Below are 13,753 nucleotides of genomic sequence, written 5' to 3' on the forward strand. Positions count from 1 at the left end.
TCTAAGTGTATCAAAGTATATCTAATTGTATCAAAATGTATCAAAGTATATTTAAGTGTATCAAAGTATATCTAAGTGTATCTAAGTGTATCAAAGTATAACTAAGTGTATCAAAGTTTATCTAAGTGTATCAAAGTGTATCTAAGTGTATCAAAGTATATCTAAGTGTATCAAAGTATATCTAAGTGTATCAAAGTATATCTAAGTGTATCAAAGTTTATCTAAGTGTATCAAAGTGTATCAAAGTATGTCAAAGTTTATCTAAGTGTATCAAAGTATATCTAAGGGTGTCAAAGTATATCAAAGTATATCTAAGTGTATCAAAGTATATCTAAGTGTATCAAAGTTTATCTAAGTGTATCAAAGTATATCAAAGTATATCTAAGTGTATCAAAGTATATCTAAATGTATCAAAATGTATCAAAGTATATCTAAGTGTATCAAAGTATATCTAAGTGTATCAATGTTTATCTAAGTGTATTAAAGTGTATCAAAGTGTATCAAAGTATATCTAAGTGTATCAAAATTTATCAAAGTAAATCTAAGTGTATCAAAGTATATCTAAGTGTATCTAAGTGTATCAAAGTATAACTAAGTGTATCAAAGTTTATCTAAGTGTATCAAAGTATATCTAAGTGTATCAAAGTATATCTAAGTGTATCAAAGTATATCTAAGTGTATCAGAGTATATCTAAGTGTATCAAAGTTTATCTAAGTGTATCAAAGTGTATCAAAGTATATCAAAGTATATCTAAGTGTATCAAAGTATATCTAAGTGTACCAAAGTATATATAAGTGTATCAAAATGTATCAAAGTATATTTAAGAGTATCAAAGTATATATAAATTTATCTAAGTGTATCAAAGTATATCTAAGTGTTACAAAGTATATCTAAGTGTATCAAAGTATATCTAAGTGTATTAAAGTATATTTAAGTGTATCAAAGTTTATCTAAGTGTATCAAAGTGTATCAAATTATATCAAAGTATATTTAAGTGTATCAAAGTGTATTTAAGTGTATCTAAGTGTATCAAATTATATCTAAGTGTATCAAAGTTTATCTAAGTGTATCAAAGTGTATCAAAGTGTATCAAAGTATATCAAAGTATATCTAAGTGTATCAAAGTATATTTATTTATTTATTTATTTATTTATTTATTTCTTTTATTACAATGCTGCAAAACAGGATAAACCCAGTTACATTGTACCATTAATATTCTAACAACAAAATCTTGACATGCATTATAAATAATAAATATGGTAAAAGTTCATCTTGCTGAATAAATTATAAATTTTTAGTGTAATCACTCACAACTTGTATATCTAATCTATTAATTATATTATCTAAATTATATTATATTAATTATATCTAAGTGTATCAAAGTATATATAAGTGTATCAAAATGTATCAAAGTATATTTAAGAGTATCAAAGTATATCTAAATATATCTAAGTGTATCAAAGTGTATCTAAGTATATCTAAGTGTATCAAAGTATATCTAAGTGTATCAAAGTGTATCTAAGTATATCAAAGTGTATCAAAGTATATCAAAGTATATCAATGTGTATTAAAGTATATCTAAGTGTATCAAAGTGTATCAAAGTATATCTAAGTGTATTAAAGTATATCTAAGTGCATTAAAGTATGTCAAAGTATATATAAGTGTATCAAAGTATATCTAAGTGTATAAAAGTATATCTAAGTGTATCAAAGTATATCAAAGTATATCTAAGTGTATCAAAGTGTATCAAAGTATATCTAAGTGTATCAAAGTATATCTAAGGGTGTCAAAGTATATCTAAGTTTATCTAAGTGTATCAAAGTGTATCAAAGTATATCAAAGTTTATCTAAGTGTATCAAACTGTATCAAAGTATATCTAAGGGTGTCAAATTATATCAAAGTGTATCTAAGTGTGTCAAAGTATATCTAAGTGTATCTAAGTGTATCAACGTATATCTAAGTGTATCAAAGTGTATCTAAGTATATCAAAGTGTATCAAAGTATATCTAAGTGTATCTAAGTATGTCAAAGTATATATAAGTGTATCAAAGAATATCAAAGTGTATCAAAGTGTATCAAAGTATATCAAAGTGTATCAAAGTATATCTAAGTGTATCAAATTAAATCTAAGTGTATCAAAGTAAATATAAGTGTATCAAAGTATATCAATGTATATCTAAGTGTATCAAAGTATATCAAAGTATATCAATGTGTATCAAAGTATATCAAAGTATATCTAAGTGTATCAAAGTGTATCAAAGTATATCTAAGTGTATTAAAGTATATCTAAGTGCATCAAAGTGTATCAAAGTATATCTAAGTGTATCAAAGTATATCTAAGTGTATAAAAGTATATCTAAGTGTATCAAAGTATATCAAAGTATATCTAAGTGTATTAAAGTATATCAAAGTATATCTAAGTGTATCAAAGTATATCTAAGGGTGTCAAAGTATATCAAAGTATATCTAAGTGTATCAAAGTATATCTAAAATGTATTAAAATGTATCAAAGTATATATAAGTGTATCAAAGTATATCTAAGTGTATCAAAGTATATCAAAGTATATCTAAGTGTATCAAAGTGTATCAAAGTATATCTAAGTGTATCAAAGTATATCTAAGGGTGTCAAAGTATATCAAAGTATATCTAAGTGTATCAAAGTATGTCTAAGTGTATCAAAGTATATCTAAGTGTATCAAAGTATATCAAAGTATATCTAAGTGTATCAAAGTGTATCAAAGTATATCTAAGTGTATCAAAGTATATCTAAAGGTGTCAAAGTATATCTAAGTGTATCAAAGTTTATCTTAGTGTATCAAAGTGTATCAAAGTATATCAAAGTATATCTAAGTGTATCAACTTATATCTAAGTGTATCGAAGTGTATTAAAGTATATCAAAGTGTATCAAAGTATATCTAAGTGTATCAAAGTATATCTAAGTGTATCTAAGTGTATCAAAGTATATCTAAGTGTATCAAAGTGTATCTAAGTATATCAAAGTGTATCAAAGTATATCTAAATGTATCAAAATGTATCAAAGTATATCAAAGTGTATCAAAGTATATCTAAGTGTATCAAAGTTTATCTAAGTGTATCAAAGTGTATCAAAGTATATCAAAGTATATCAAAGTATATCAAAGTGTATCAAAGTATATCTAAGTGTATCAAAGTAAATCTAAGTGTATCAAAGTAAATCTAAGTGTATCAAAGTATATCAATGTATATCTAAGTGTATCAAAGTATATCAAAGTATATCAATGTGTATTAAAGTATATCTAAGTGTATCAAAGTGTATCAAAGTATATCTAAGTGTATTAAAGTATATCTAAGTGCATTAAAGTATGTCAAAGTATATATAAGTGTATCAAAGTATATCTAAGTGTATCAAAGTGTTTAAAAGTATATCTAAGTGTATAAAAGTATATCTAAGTGTATCAAAGTATATCAAAGTATATCTAAGTGTATCAAAGTGTATCAAAGTATATCTAAGTGTATCAAAGTATATCTAAGGGTGTCAAAGTATATCTAAGTTTATCTAAGTGTATCAAAGTGTATCAAAGTATATCAAAGTTTATCTAAGTGTATCAAACTGTATCAAAGTATATCTAAGGGTGTCAAATTATATCAAAGTGTATCTAAGTGTGTCAAAGTATATCTAAGTGTATCTAAGTGTATCAAAGTATATCTAAGTGTATCAAAGTGTATCTAAGTATATCAAAGTGTATCAAAGTATATCTAAGTGTATCTAAGTATGTCAAAGTATATATAAGTGTATCAAAGAATATCAAAGTGTATCAAAGTGTATCAAAGTATATCAAAGTGTATCAAAGTATATCTAAGTGTATCAAATTAAATCTAAGTGTATCAAAGTAAATATAAGTGTATCAAAGTATATCAATGTATATCTAAGTGTATCAAAGTATATCAAAGTATATCAATGTGTATCAAAGTATATCAAAGTATATCTAAGTGTATCAAAGTGTATCAAAGTATATCTAAGTGTATCAAAGTATATCTAAGGGTGTCAAAGTATATCAAAGTATATCTAAGTGTATCAAAGTATGTCTAAGTGTATCAAAGTATATCTAAGTGTATCAAAGTATATCAAAGTATATCTAAGTGTATCAAAGTGTATCAAAGTATATCTAAGTGTATCAAAGTATATCTTAAGGTGTCAAAGTATATCTAAGTGTATCAAAGTTTATCTTAGTGTATCAAAGTGTATCAAAGTATATCAAAGTATATCTAAGTGTATCAACTTATATCTAAGTGTATCAAAGTGTATTAAAGTGTATCAAAGTATATCTAAGTGTATCAAAGTATATCTAAGTGTATCAAAGTGTTTAAAAGTATATCTAAGTGTATAAAAGTATATCTAAGTGTATCAAAGTATATCAAAGTATATCTAAGTGTATGAAAGTATATCAAAGTATATCTAAGTGTATCAAAGTATATCTAAGGGTGTCAAAGTATATCAAAGTATATCTAAGTGTATCAAAGTATATCTAAAATGTATTAAAATGTATCAAAGTATATATAAGTGTATCAAAGTATATCTAAGTGTATCAAAGTATATCAAAGTATATCTAAGTGTATCAAAGTGTATCAAAGTATATCTAAGTGTATCAAAGTATATCTAAGGGTGTCAAAGTATATCAAAGTATATCTAAGTGTATCAAAGTATGTCTAAGTGTATCAAAGTATATCTAAGTGTATCAAAGTATATCAAAGTATATCTAAGTGTATCAAAGTGTATCAAAGTATATCTAAGTGTATCAAAGTATATCTAAAGGTGTCAAAGTATATCTAAGTGTATCAAAGTTTATCTTAGTGTATCAAAGTGTATCAAAGTATATCAAAGTATATCTAAGTGTATCAACTTATATCTAAGTGTATCAAAGTGTATTAAAGTATATCAAAGTGTATCAAAGTATATCTAAGTGTATCAAAGTATATCTAAGTGTATCTAAGTGTATCAAAGTATATCTAAGTGTATCAAAGTGTATCTAAGTATATCAAAGTGTATCAAAGTATATCTAAATGTATCAAAATGTATCAAAGTATATCAAAGTGTATCAAAGTATATCTAAGTGTATCAAAGTGTATCAAAGTATATCTAAGTGTATCAAAGTGTATCAAAGTGTATCAAAGTATATCAAAGTTTATCTAAGTGTATCAAACTGTATCAAAGTATATCTAAGGGTGTCAAATTATATCAAAGTGTATCTAAGTGTGTCAAAGTATATCTAAGTGTATCTAAGTGTATCAACGTATATCTAAGTGTATCAAAGTGTATCTAAGTATATCAAAGTGTATCAAAGTATATCTAAGTGTATCTAAGTATGTCAAAGTATATATAAGTGTATCAAAGAATATCAAAGTGTATCAAAGTGTATCAAAGTATATCAAAGTGTATCAAAGTATATCTAAGTGTATCAAATTAAATCTAAGTGTATCAAAGTAAATATAAGTGTATCAAAGTATATCAATGTATATCTAAGTGTATCAAAGTATATCAAAGTATATCAATGTGTATCAAAGTATATCAAAGTATATCTAAGTGTATCAAAGTGTATCAAAGTATATCTAAGTGTATTAAAGTATATCTAAGTGCATCAAAGTGTATCAAAGTATATCTAAGTGTATCAAAGTATATCTAAGTGTATAAAAGTATATCTAAGTGTATCAAAGTATATCAAAGTATATCTAAGTGTATTAAAGTATATCAAAGTATATCTAAGTGCATCAAAGTATATCTAAGGGTGTCAAAGTATATCAAAGTATATCTAAGTGTATCAAAGTATATCTAAAATGTATTAAAATGTATCAAAGTATATATAAGTGTATCAAAGTATATCTAAGTGTATCAAAGTATATCAAAGTATATCTAAGTGTATCAAAGTGTATCAAAGTATATCTAAGTGTATCAAAGTATATCTAAGGGTGTCAAAGTATATCAAAGTATATCTAAGTGTATCAAAGTATGTCTAAGTGTATCAAAGTATATCTAAGTGTATCAAAGTATATCAAAGTATATCTAAGTGTATCAAAGTGTATCAAAGTATATCTAAGTGTATCAAAGTATATCTAAAGGTGTCAAAGTATATCTAAGTGTATCAAAGTTTATCTTAGTGTATCAAAGTGTATCAAAGTATATCAAAGTATATCTAAGTGTATCAACTTATATCTAAGTGTATCGAAGTGTATTAAAGTATATCAAAGTGTATCAAAGTATATCTAAGTGTATCAAAGTATATCTAAATGTATCAAAATGTATCAAAGTATATCAAAGTGTATCAAAGTATATCTAAGTGTATCAAAGTTTATCTAAGTGTATCAAAGTGTATCAAAGTATATCAAAGTATATCAAAGTATATCAAAGTGTATCAAAGTATATCTAAGTGTATCAAAGTAAATCTAAGTGTATCAAAGTAAATCTAAGTGTATCAAAGTATATCAATGTATATCTAAGTGTATCAAAGTATATCAAAGTATATCAATGTGTATTAAAGTATATCTAAGTGTATCAAAGTGTATCAAAGTATATCTAAGTGTATTAAAGTATATCTAAGTGCATTAAAGTATGTCAAAGTATATATAAGTGTATCAAAGTATATCTAAGTGTATCAAAGTGTTTAAAAGTATATCTAAGTGTATAAAAGTATATCTAAGTGTATCAAAGTATATCAAAGTATATCTAAGTGTATCAAAGTGTATCAAAGTATATCTAAGTGTATCAAAGTATATCTAAGGGTGTCAAAGTATATCTAAGTTTATCTAAGTGTATCAAAGTGTATCAAAGTATATCAAAGTTTATCTAAGTGTATCAAACTGTATCAAAGTATATCTAAGGGTGTCAAATTATATCAAAGTATATCTAAGGGTGTCAAATTATATCAAAGTGTATCTAAGTGTGTCAAAGTATATCTAAGTGTATCTAAGTATATCAACGTATATCTAAGTGTATCAAAGTGTATCTAAGTATATCAAAGTGTATCAAAGTATATCTAAGTGTATCTAAGTATGTCAAAGTATATATAAGTGTATCAAAGAATATCAAAGTGTATCAAAGTGTATCAAAGTATATCAAAGTGTATCAAAGTATATCTAAGTGTATCAAATTAAATCTAAGTGTATCAAAGTAAATATAAGTGTATCAAAGTATATCAATGTATATCTAAGTGTATCAAAGTATATCAAAGTATATCAATGTGTATCAAAGTATATCAAAGTATATCTAAGTGTATCAAAGTGTATCAAAGTATATCTAAGTGTATTAAAGTATATCTAAGTGCATCAAAGTGTATCAAAGTATATCTAAGTGTATCAAAGTATATCTAAGTGTATAAAAGTATATCTAAGTGTATCAAAGTATATCAAAGTATATCTAAGTGTATTAAAGTATATCAAAGTATATCTAAGTGTATCAAAGTATATCTAAGGGTGTCAAAGTATATCAAAGTATATCTAAGTGTATCAAAGTATATCTAAAATGTATTAAAATGTATCAAAGTATATATAAGGGTATCAAAGTATATCTAAGTGTATCAAAGTATATCAAAGTATATCTAAGTGTATCAAAGTGTATCAAAGTATATCTAAGTGTATCAAAGTATATCTAAGGGTGTCAAAGTATATCAAAGTATATCTAAGTGTATCAAAGTATGTCTAAGTGTATCAAAGTATATCTAAGAGATCAAAGTATATCAAAGTATATCTAAGTGTATCAAAGTGTATCAAAGTATATCTAAGTGTATCAAAGTATATCTAAAGGTGTCAAAGTATATCTAAGTGTATCAAAGTTTATCTTAGTGTATCAAAGTGTATCAAAGTATATCAAAGTATATCTAAGTGTATCAACTTATATCTAAGTGTATCGAAGTGTATTAGAGTATATCAAAGTGTATCAAAGTATATCTAAGTGTATCAAAGTATATCTAAGTGTATCTAAGTGTATCAAAGTATATCTAAGTGTATCAAAGTGTATCTAAGTATATCAAAGTGTATCAAAGTATATCTAAATGTATCAAAATGTATCAAAGTATATCAAAGTGTATCAAAGTATATCTAAGTGTATCAAAGTTTATCTAAGTGTATCAAAGTGTATCAAAGTATATCAAAGTATATCAAAGTATATCAAAGTGTATCAAAGTATATCTAAGTGTATCAAAGTAAATCTAAGTGTATCAAAGTAAATCTAAGTGTATCAAAGTATATCAATGTATATCTAAGTGTATCAAAGTATATCAAAGTATATCAATGTGTATTAAAGTATATCTAAGTGTATCAAAGTGTATCAAAGTATATCTAAGTGTATTAAAGTATATCTAAGTGCATTAAAGTATGTCAAAGTATATATAAGTGTATCAAAGTATATCTAAGTGTATCAAAGTGTTTAAAAGTATATCTAAGTGTATAAAAGTATATCTAAGTGTATCAAAGTATATCAAAGTATATCTAAGTGTATCAAAGTGTATCAAAGTATATCTAAGTGTATCAAAGTATATCTAAGGGTGTCAAAGTATATCTAAGTTTATCTAAGTGTATCAAAGTGTATCAAAGTATATCAAAGTTTATCTAAGTGTATCAAACTGTATCAAAGTATATCTAAGGGTGTCAAATTATATCAAAGTGTATCTAAGTGTGTCAAAGTATATCTAAGTGTATCTAAGTGTATCAAAGTATATCTAAGTGTATCAAAGTGTATCTAAGTATATCAAAGTGTATCAAAGTATATCTAAGTGTATCTAAGTATGTCAAAGTATATATAAGTGTATCAAATAATATCAAAGTGTATCAAAGTGTATCAAAGTATATCAAAGTGTATCAAAGTATATCTAAGTGTATCAAATTAAATCTAAGTGTATCAAAGTAAATATAAGTGTATCAAAGTATATCAATGTATATCTAAGTGTATCAAAGTATATCAAAGTATATCAATGTGTATCAAAGTATATCAAAGTATATCTAAGTGTATCAAAGTGTATCAAAGTATATCTAAGTGTATCAAAGTATATCTAAGGGTGTCAAAGTATATCAAAGTATATCTAAGTGTATCAAAGTATGTCTAAGTGTATCAAAGTATATCTAAGTGTATCAAAGTATATCAAAGTATATCTAAGTGTATCAAAGTGTATCAAAGTATATCTAAGTGTATCAAAGTATATCTTAAGGTGTCAAAGTATATCTAAGTGTATCAAAGTTTATCTTAGTGTATCAAAGTGTATCAAAGTATATCAAAGTATATCTAAGTGTATCAACTTATATCTAAGTGTATCAAAGTGTATTAAAGTGTATCAAAGTATATCTAAGTGTATCAAAGTATATCTAAGTGTATCAAAGTGTTTAAAAGTATATCTAAGTGTATAAAAGTATATCTAAGTGTATCAAAGTATATCAAAGTATATCTAAGTGTATGAAAGTATATCAAAGTATATCTAAGTGTATCAAAGTATATCTAAGGGTGTCAAAGTATATCAAAGTATATCTAAGTGTATCAAAGTATATCTAAAATGTATTAAAATGTATCAAAGTATATATAAGTGTATCAAAGTATATCTAAGTGTATCAAAGTATATCAAAGTATATCTAAGTGTATCAAAGTGTATCAAAGTATATCTAAGTGTATCAAAGTATATCTAAGGGTGTCAAAGTATATCAAAGTATATCTAAGTGTATCAAAGTATGTCTAAGTGTATCAAAGTATATCTAAGTGTATCAAAGTATATCAAAGTATATCTAAGTGTATCAAAGTGTATCAAAGTATATCTAAGTGTATCAAAGTATATCTAAAGGTGTCAAAGTATATCTAAGTGTATCAAAGTTTATCTTAGTGTATCAAAGTGTATCAAAGTATATCAAAGTATATCTAAGTGTATCAACTTATATCTAAGTGTATCAAAGTGTATTAAAGTATATCAAAGTGTATCAAAGTATATCTAAGTGTATCAAAGTATATCTAAGTGTATCTAAGTGTATCAAAGTATATCTAAGTGTATCAAAGTGTATCTAAGTATATCAAAGTGTATCAAAGTATATCTAAATGTATCAAAATGTATCAAAGTATATCAAAGTGTATCAAAGTATATCTAAGTGTATCAAAGTGTATCAAAGTATATCTAAGTGTATCAAAGTATATCTAAGGGTGTCAAAGTATATCTAAGTTTATCTAAGTGTATCAAAGTGTATCAAAGTATATCAAAGTTTATCTAAGTGTATCAAACTGTATCAAAGTATATCTAAGGGTGTCAAATTATATCAAAGTGTATCTAAGTGTGTCAAAGTATATCTAAGTGTATCTAAGTGTATCAACGTATATCTAAGTGTATCAAAGTGTATCTAAGTATATCAAAGTGTATCAAAGTATATCTAAGTGTATCTAAGTATGTCAAAGTATATATAAGTGTATCAAAGAATATCAAAGTGTATCAAAGTGTATCAAAGTATATCAAAGTGTATCAAAGTATATCTAAGTGTATCAAATTAAATCTAAGTGTATCAAAGTAAATATAAGTGTATCAAAGTATATCAATGTATATCTAAGTGTATCAAAGTATATCAAAGTATATCAATGTGTATCAAAGTATATCAAAGTATATCTAAGTGTATCAAAGTGTATCAAAGTATATCTAAGTGTATTAAAGTATATCTAAGTGCATCAAAGTGTATCAAAGTATATCTAAGTGTATCAAAGTATATCTAAGTGTATAAAAGTATATCTAAGTGTATCAAAGTATATCAAAGTATATCTAAGTGTATTAAAGTATATCAAAGTATATCTAAGTGTATCAAAGTATATCTAAGGGTGTCAAAGTATATCAAAGTATATCTAAGTGTATCAAAGTATATCTAAAATGTATTAAAATGTATCAAAGTATATATAAGTGTATCAAAGTATATCTAAGTGTATCAAAGTATATCAAAGTATATCTAAGTGTATCAAAGTGTATCAAAGTATATCTAAGTGTATCAAAGTATATCTAAGGGTGTCAAAGTATATCAAAGTATATCTAAGTGTATCAAAGTATGTCTAAGTGTATCAAAGTATATCTAAGTGTATCAAAGTATATCAAAGTATATCTAAGTGTATCAAAGTGTATCAAAGTATATCTAAGTGTATCAAAGTATATCTAAAGGTGTCAAAGTATATCTAAGTGTATCAAAGTTTATCTTAGTGTATCAAAGTATATCAATGTATATCTAAGTGTATCAAAGTATATCAAAGTATATCAATGTGTATTAAAGTATATCTAAGTGTATTAAAGTGTATCAAAGTATATCTAAGTGTATTAAAGTATATCTAAGTGCATTAAAGTATGTCAAAGTATATATAAGTGTATCAAAGTATATCTAAGTGTATCAAAGTGTTTAAAAGTATATCTAAGTGTATAAAAGTATATCTAAGTGTATCAAAGTATATCAAAGTATATCTAAGTGTATCAAAGTGTATCAAAGTATATCTAAGTGTATCAAAGTATATCTAAGGGTGTCAAAGTATATCTAAGTTTATCTAAGTGTATCAAAGTGTATCAAAGTATATCAAAGTTTATCTAAGTGTATCAAACTGTATCAAAGTATATCTAAGGGTGTCAAATTATATCAAAGTGTATCTAAGTGTGTCAAAGTATATCTAAGTGTATCTAAGTGTATCAAAGTATATCTAAGTGTATCAAAGTGTATCTAAGTATATCAAAGTGTATCAAAGTATATCTAAGTGTATCTAAGTATGTCAAAGTATATATAAGTGTATCAAAGAATATCAAAGTGTATCAAAGTGTATCAAAGTATATCAAAGTGTATCAAAGTATATCTAAGTGTATCAAATTAAATCTAAGTGTATCAAAGTAAATATAAGTGTATCAAAGTATATCAATGTATATCTAAGTGTATCAAAGTATATCAAAGTATATCAATGTGTATCAAAGTATATCAAAGTATATCTAAGTGTATCAAAGTGTATCAAAGTATATCTAAGTGTATCAAAGTATATCTAAGGGTGTCAAAGTATATCAAAGTATATCTAAGTGTATCAAAGTATGTCTAAGTGTATCAAAGTATATCTAAGTGTATCAAAGTATATCAAAGTATATCTAAGTGTATCAAAGTGTATCAAAGTATATCTAAGTGTATCAAAGTATATCTTAAGGTGTCAAAGTATATCTAAGTGTATCAAAGTTTATCTTAGTGTATCAAAGTGTATCAAAGTATATCTAAGTGTATCAACTTATATCTAAGTGTATCAAAGTGTATTAAAGTGTATCAAAGTATATCTAAGTGTATCAAAGTATATCTAAGTGTATCAAAGTGTTTAAAAGTATATCTAAGTGTATAAAAGTATATCTAAGTGTATCAAAGTATATCAAAGTATATCTAAGTGTATGAAAGTATATCAAAGTATATCTAAGTGTATCAAAGTATATCTAAGGGTGTCAAAGTATATCAAAGTATATCTAAGTGTATCAAAGTATATCTAAAATGTATTAAAATGTATCAAAGTATATATAAGTGTATCAAAGTATATCTAAGTGTATCAAAGTATATCAAAGTATATCTAAGTGTATCAAAGTGTATCAAAGTATATCTAAGTGTATCAAAGTATATCTAAGGGTGTCAAAGTATATCAAAGTATATCTAAGTGTATCAAAGTATGTCTAAGTGTATCAAAGTATATCTAAGTGTATCAAAGTATATCAAAGTATATCTAAGTGTATCAAAGTGTATCAAAGTATATCTAAGTGTATCAAAGTATATCTAAAGGTGTCAAAGTATATCTAAGTGTATCACTGTTTATCTTAGTGTATCAAAGTGTATCAAAGTATATCAAAGTATATCTAAGTGTATCAACTTATATCTAAGTGTATCAAAGTGTATTAAAGTATATCAAAGTGTATCAAAGTATATCTAAGTGTATCAAAGTATATCTAAGTGTATCTAAGTGTATCAAAGTATATCTAAGTGTATCAAAGTGTATCTAAGTATATCAAAGTGTATCAAAGTATATCTAAATGTATCAAAATGTATCAAAGTATATCAAAGTGTATCAAAGTATATCTAAGTGTATCAAAGTTTATCTAAGTGTATCAAAGTGTATCAAAGTATATCAAAGTATATCAAAGTATATCTAAGTGTATCAAAGTATACCTAAATGTATCAAAATGTATCAAAGTATATCTAGGTGTATCAAAGTATATCTAAGTGTATCAAAGTTTATCTAAGTGTATCAAAGTGTATCAAAGTATATCAAAGTATATCTAAGTGTATCAAAGTATATCTAATTGTATCAAAATGTATCAAAGTATATCTAAGTGTATCAAAGTATATCTAAGTGTATCAAAGTATAACTAAGTGTATCAAAGTTTATCTAAGTGTATCAAAGTATATCTAAGTGTATAAAAGTATATCTAAGTGTATCAAAGTATATCAAAGTATATCTAAGTGTATTAAAGTATATCAAAGTATATCTAAGTGTATCAAAGTATATCTAAGGGTGTCAAAGTATATCAAAGTATATCTAAGTGTATCAAAGTATATCTAAAATGTATTAAAATGTATCAAAGTATATATAAGTGTATCAAAGTATATCTAAGTGTATCAAAGTATATCAAAGTATATCTAAGTGTATCAAAGTGTATCAAAGTATATCTAAGTGTATCAAAGTATATCTAAGGGTGTCAAAGTATATCAAAGTATATCTAAGTGTATCAAAGTATGTCTAAGTGTATCAAAGTATATCTAAGTGTATCAAAGTA

Source organism: Macrosteles quadrilineatus, unplaced genomic scaffold (assembly GCF_028750875.1).
Source record: "Macrosteles quadrilineatus isolate MER2022 unplaced genomic scaffold, UCM_ALF_1.0 Scaffold_26__1_contigs__length_1644609, whole genome shotgun sequence".
NCBI classification, from domain to species: Eukaryota; Metazoa; Arthropoda; class Insecta; order Hemiptera; family Cicadellidae; genus Macrosteles; species Macrosteles quadrilineatus.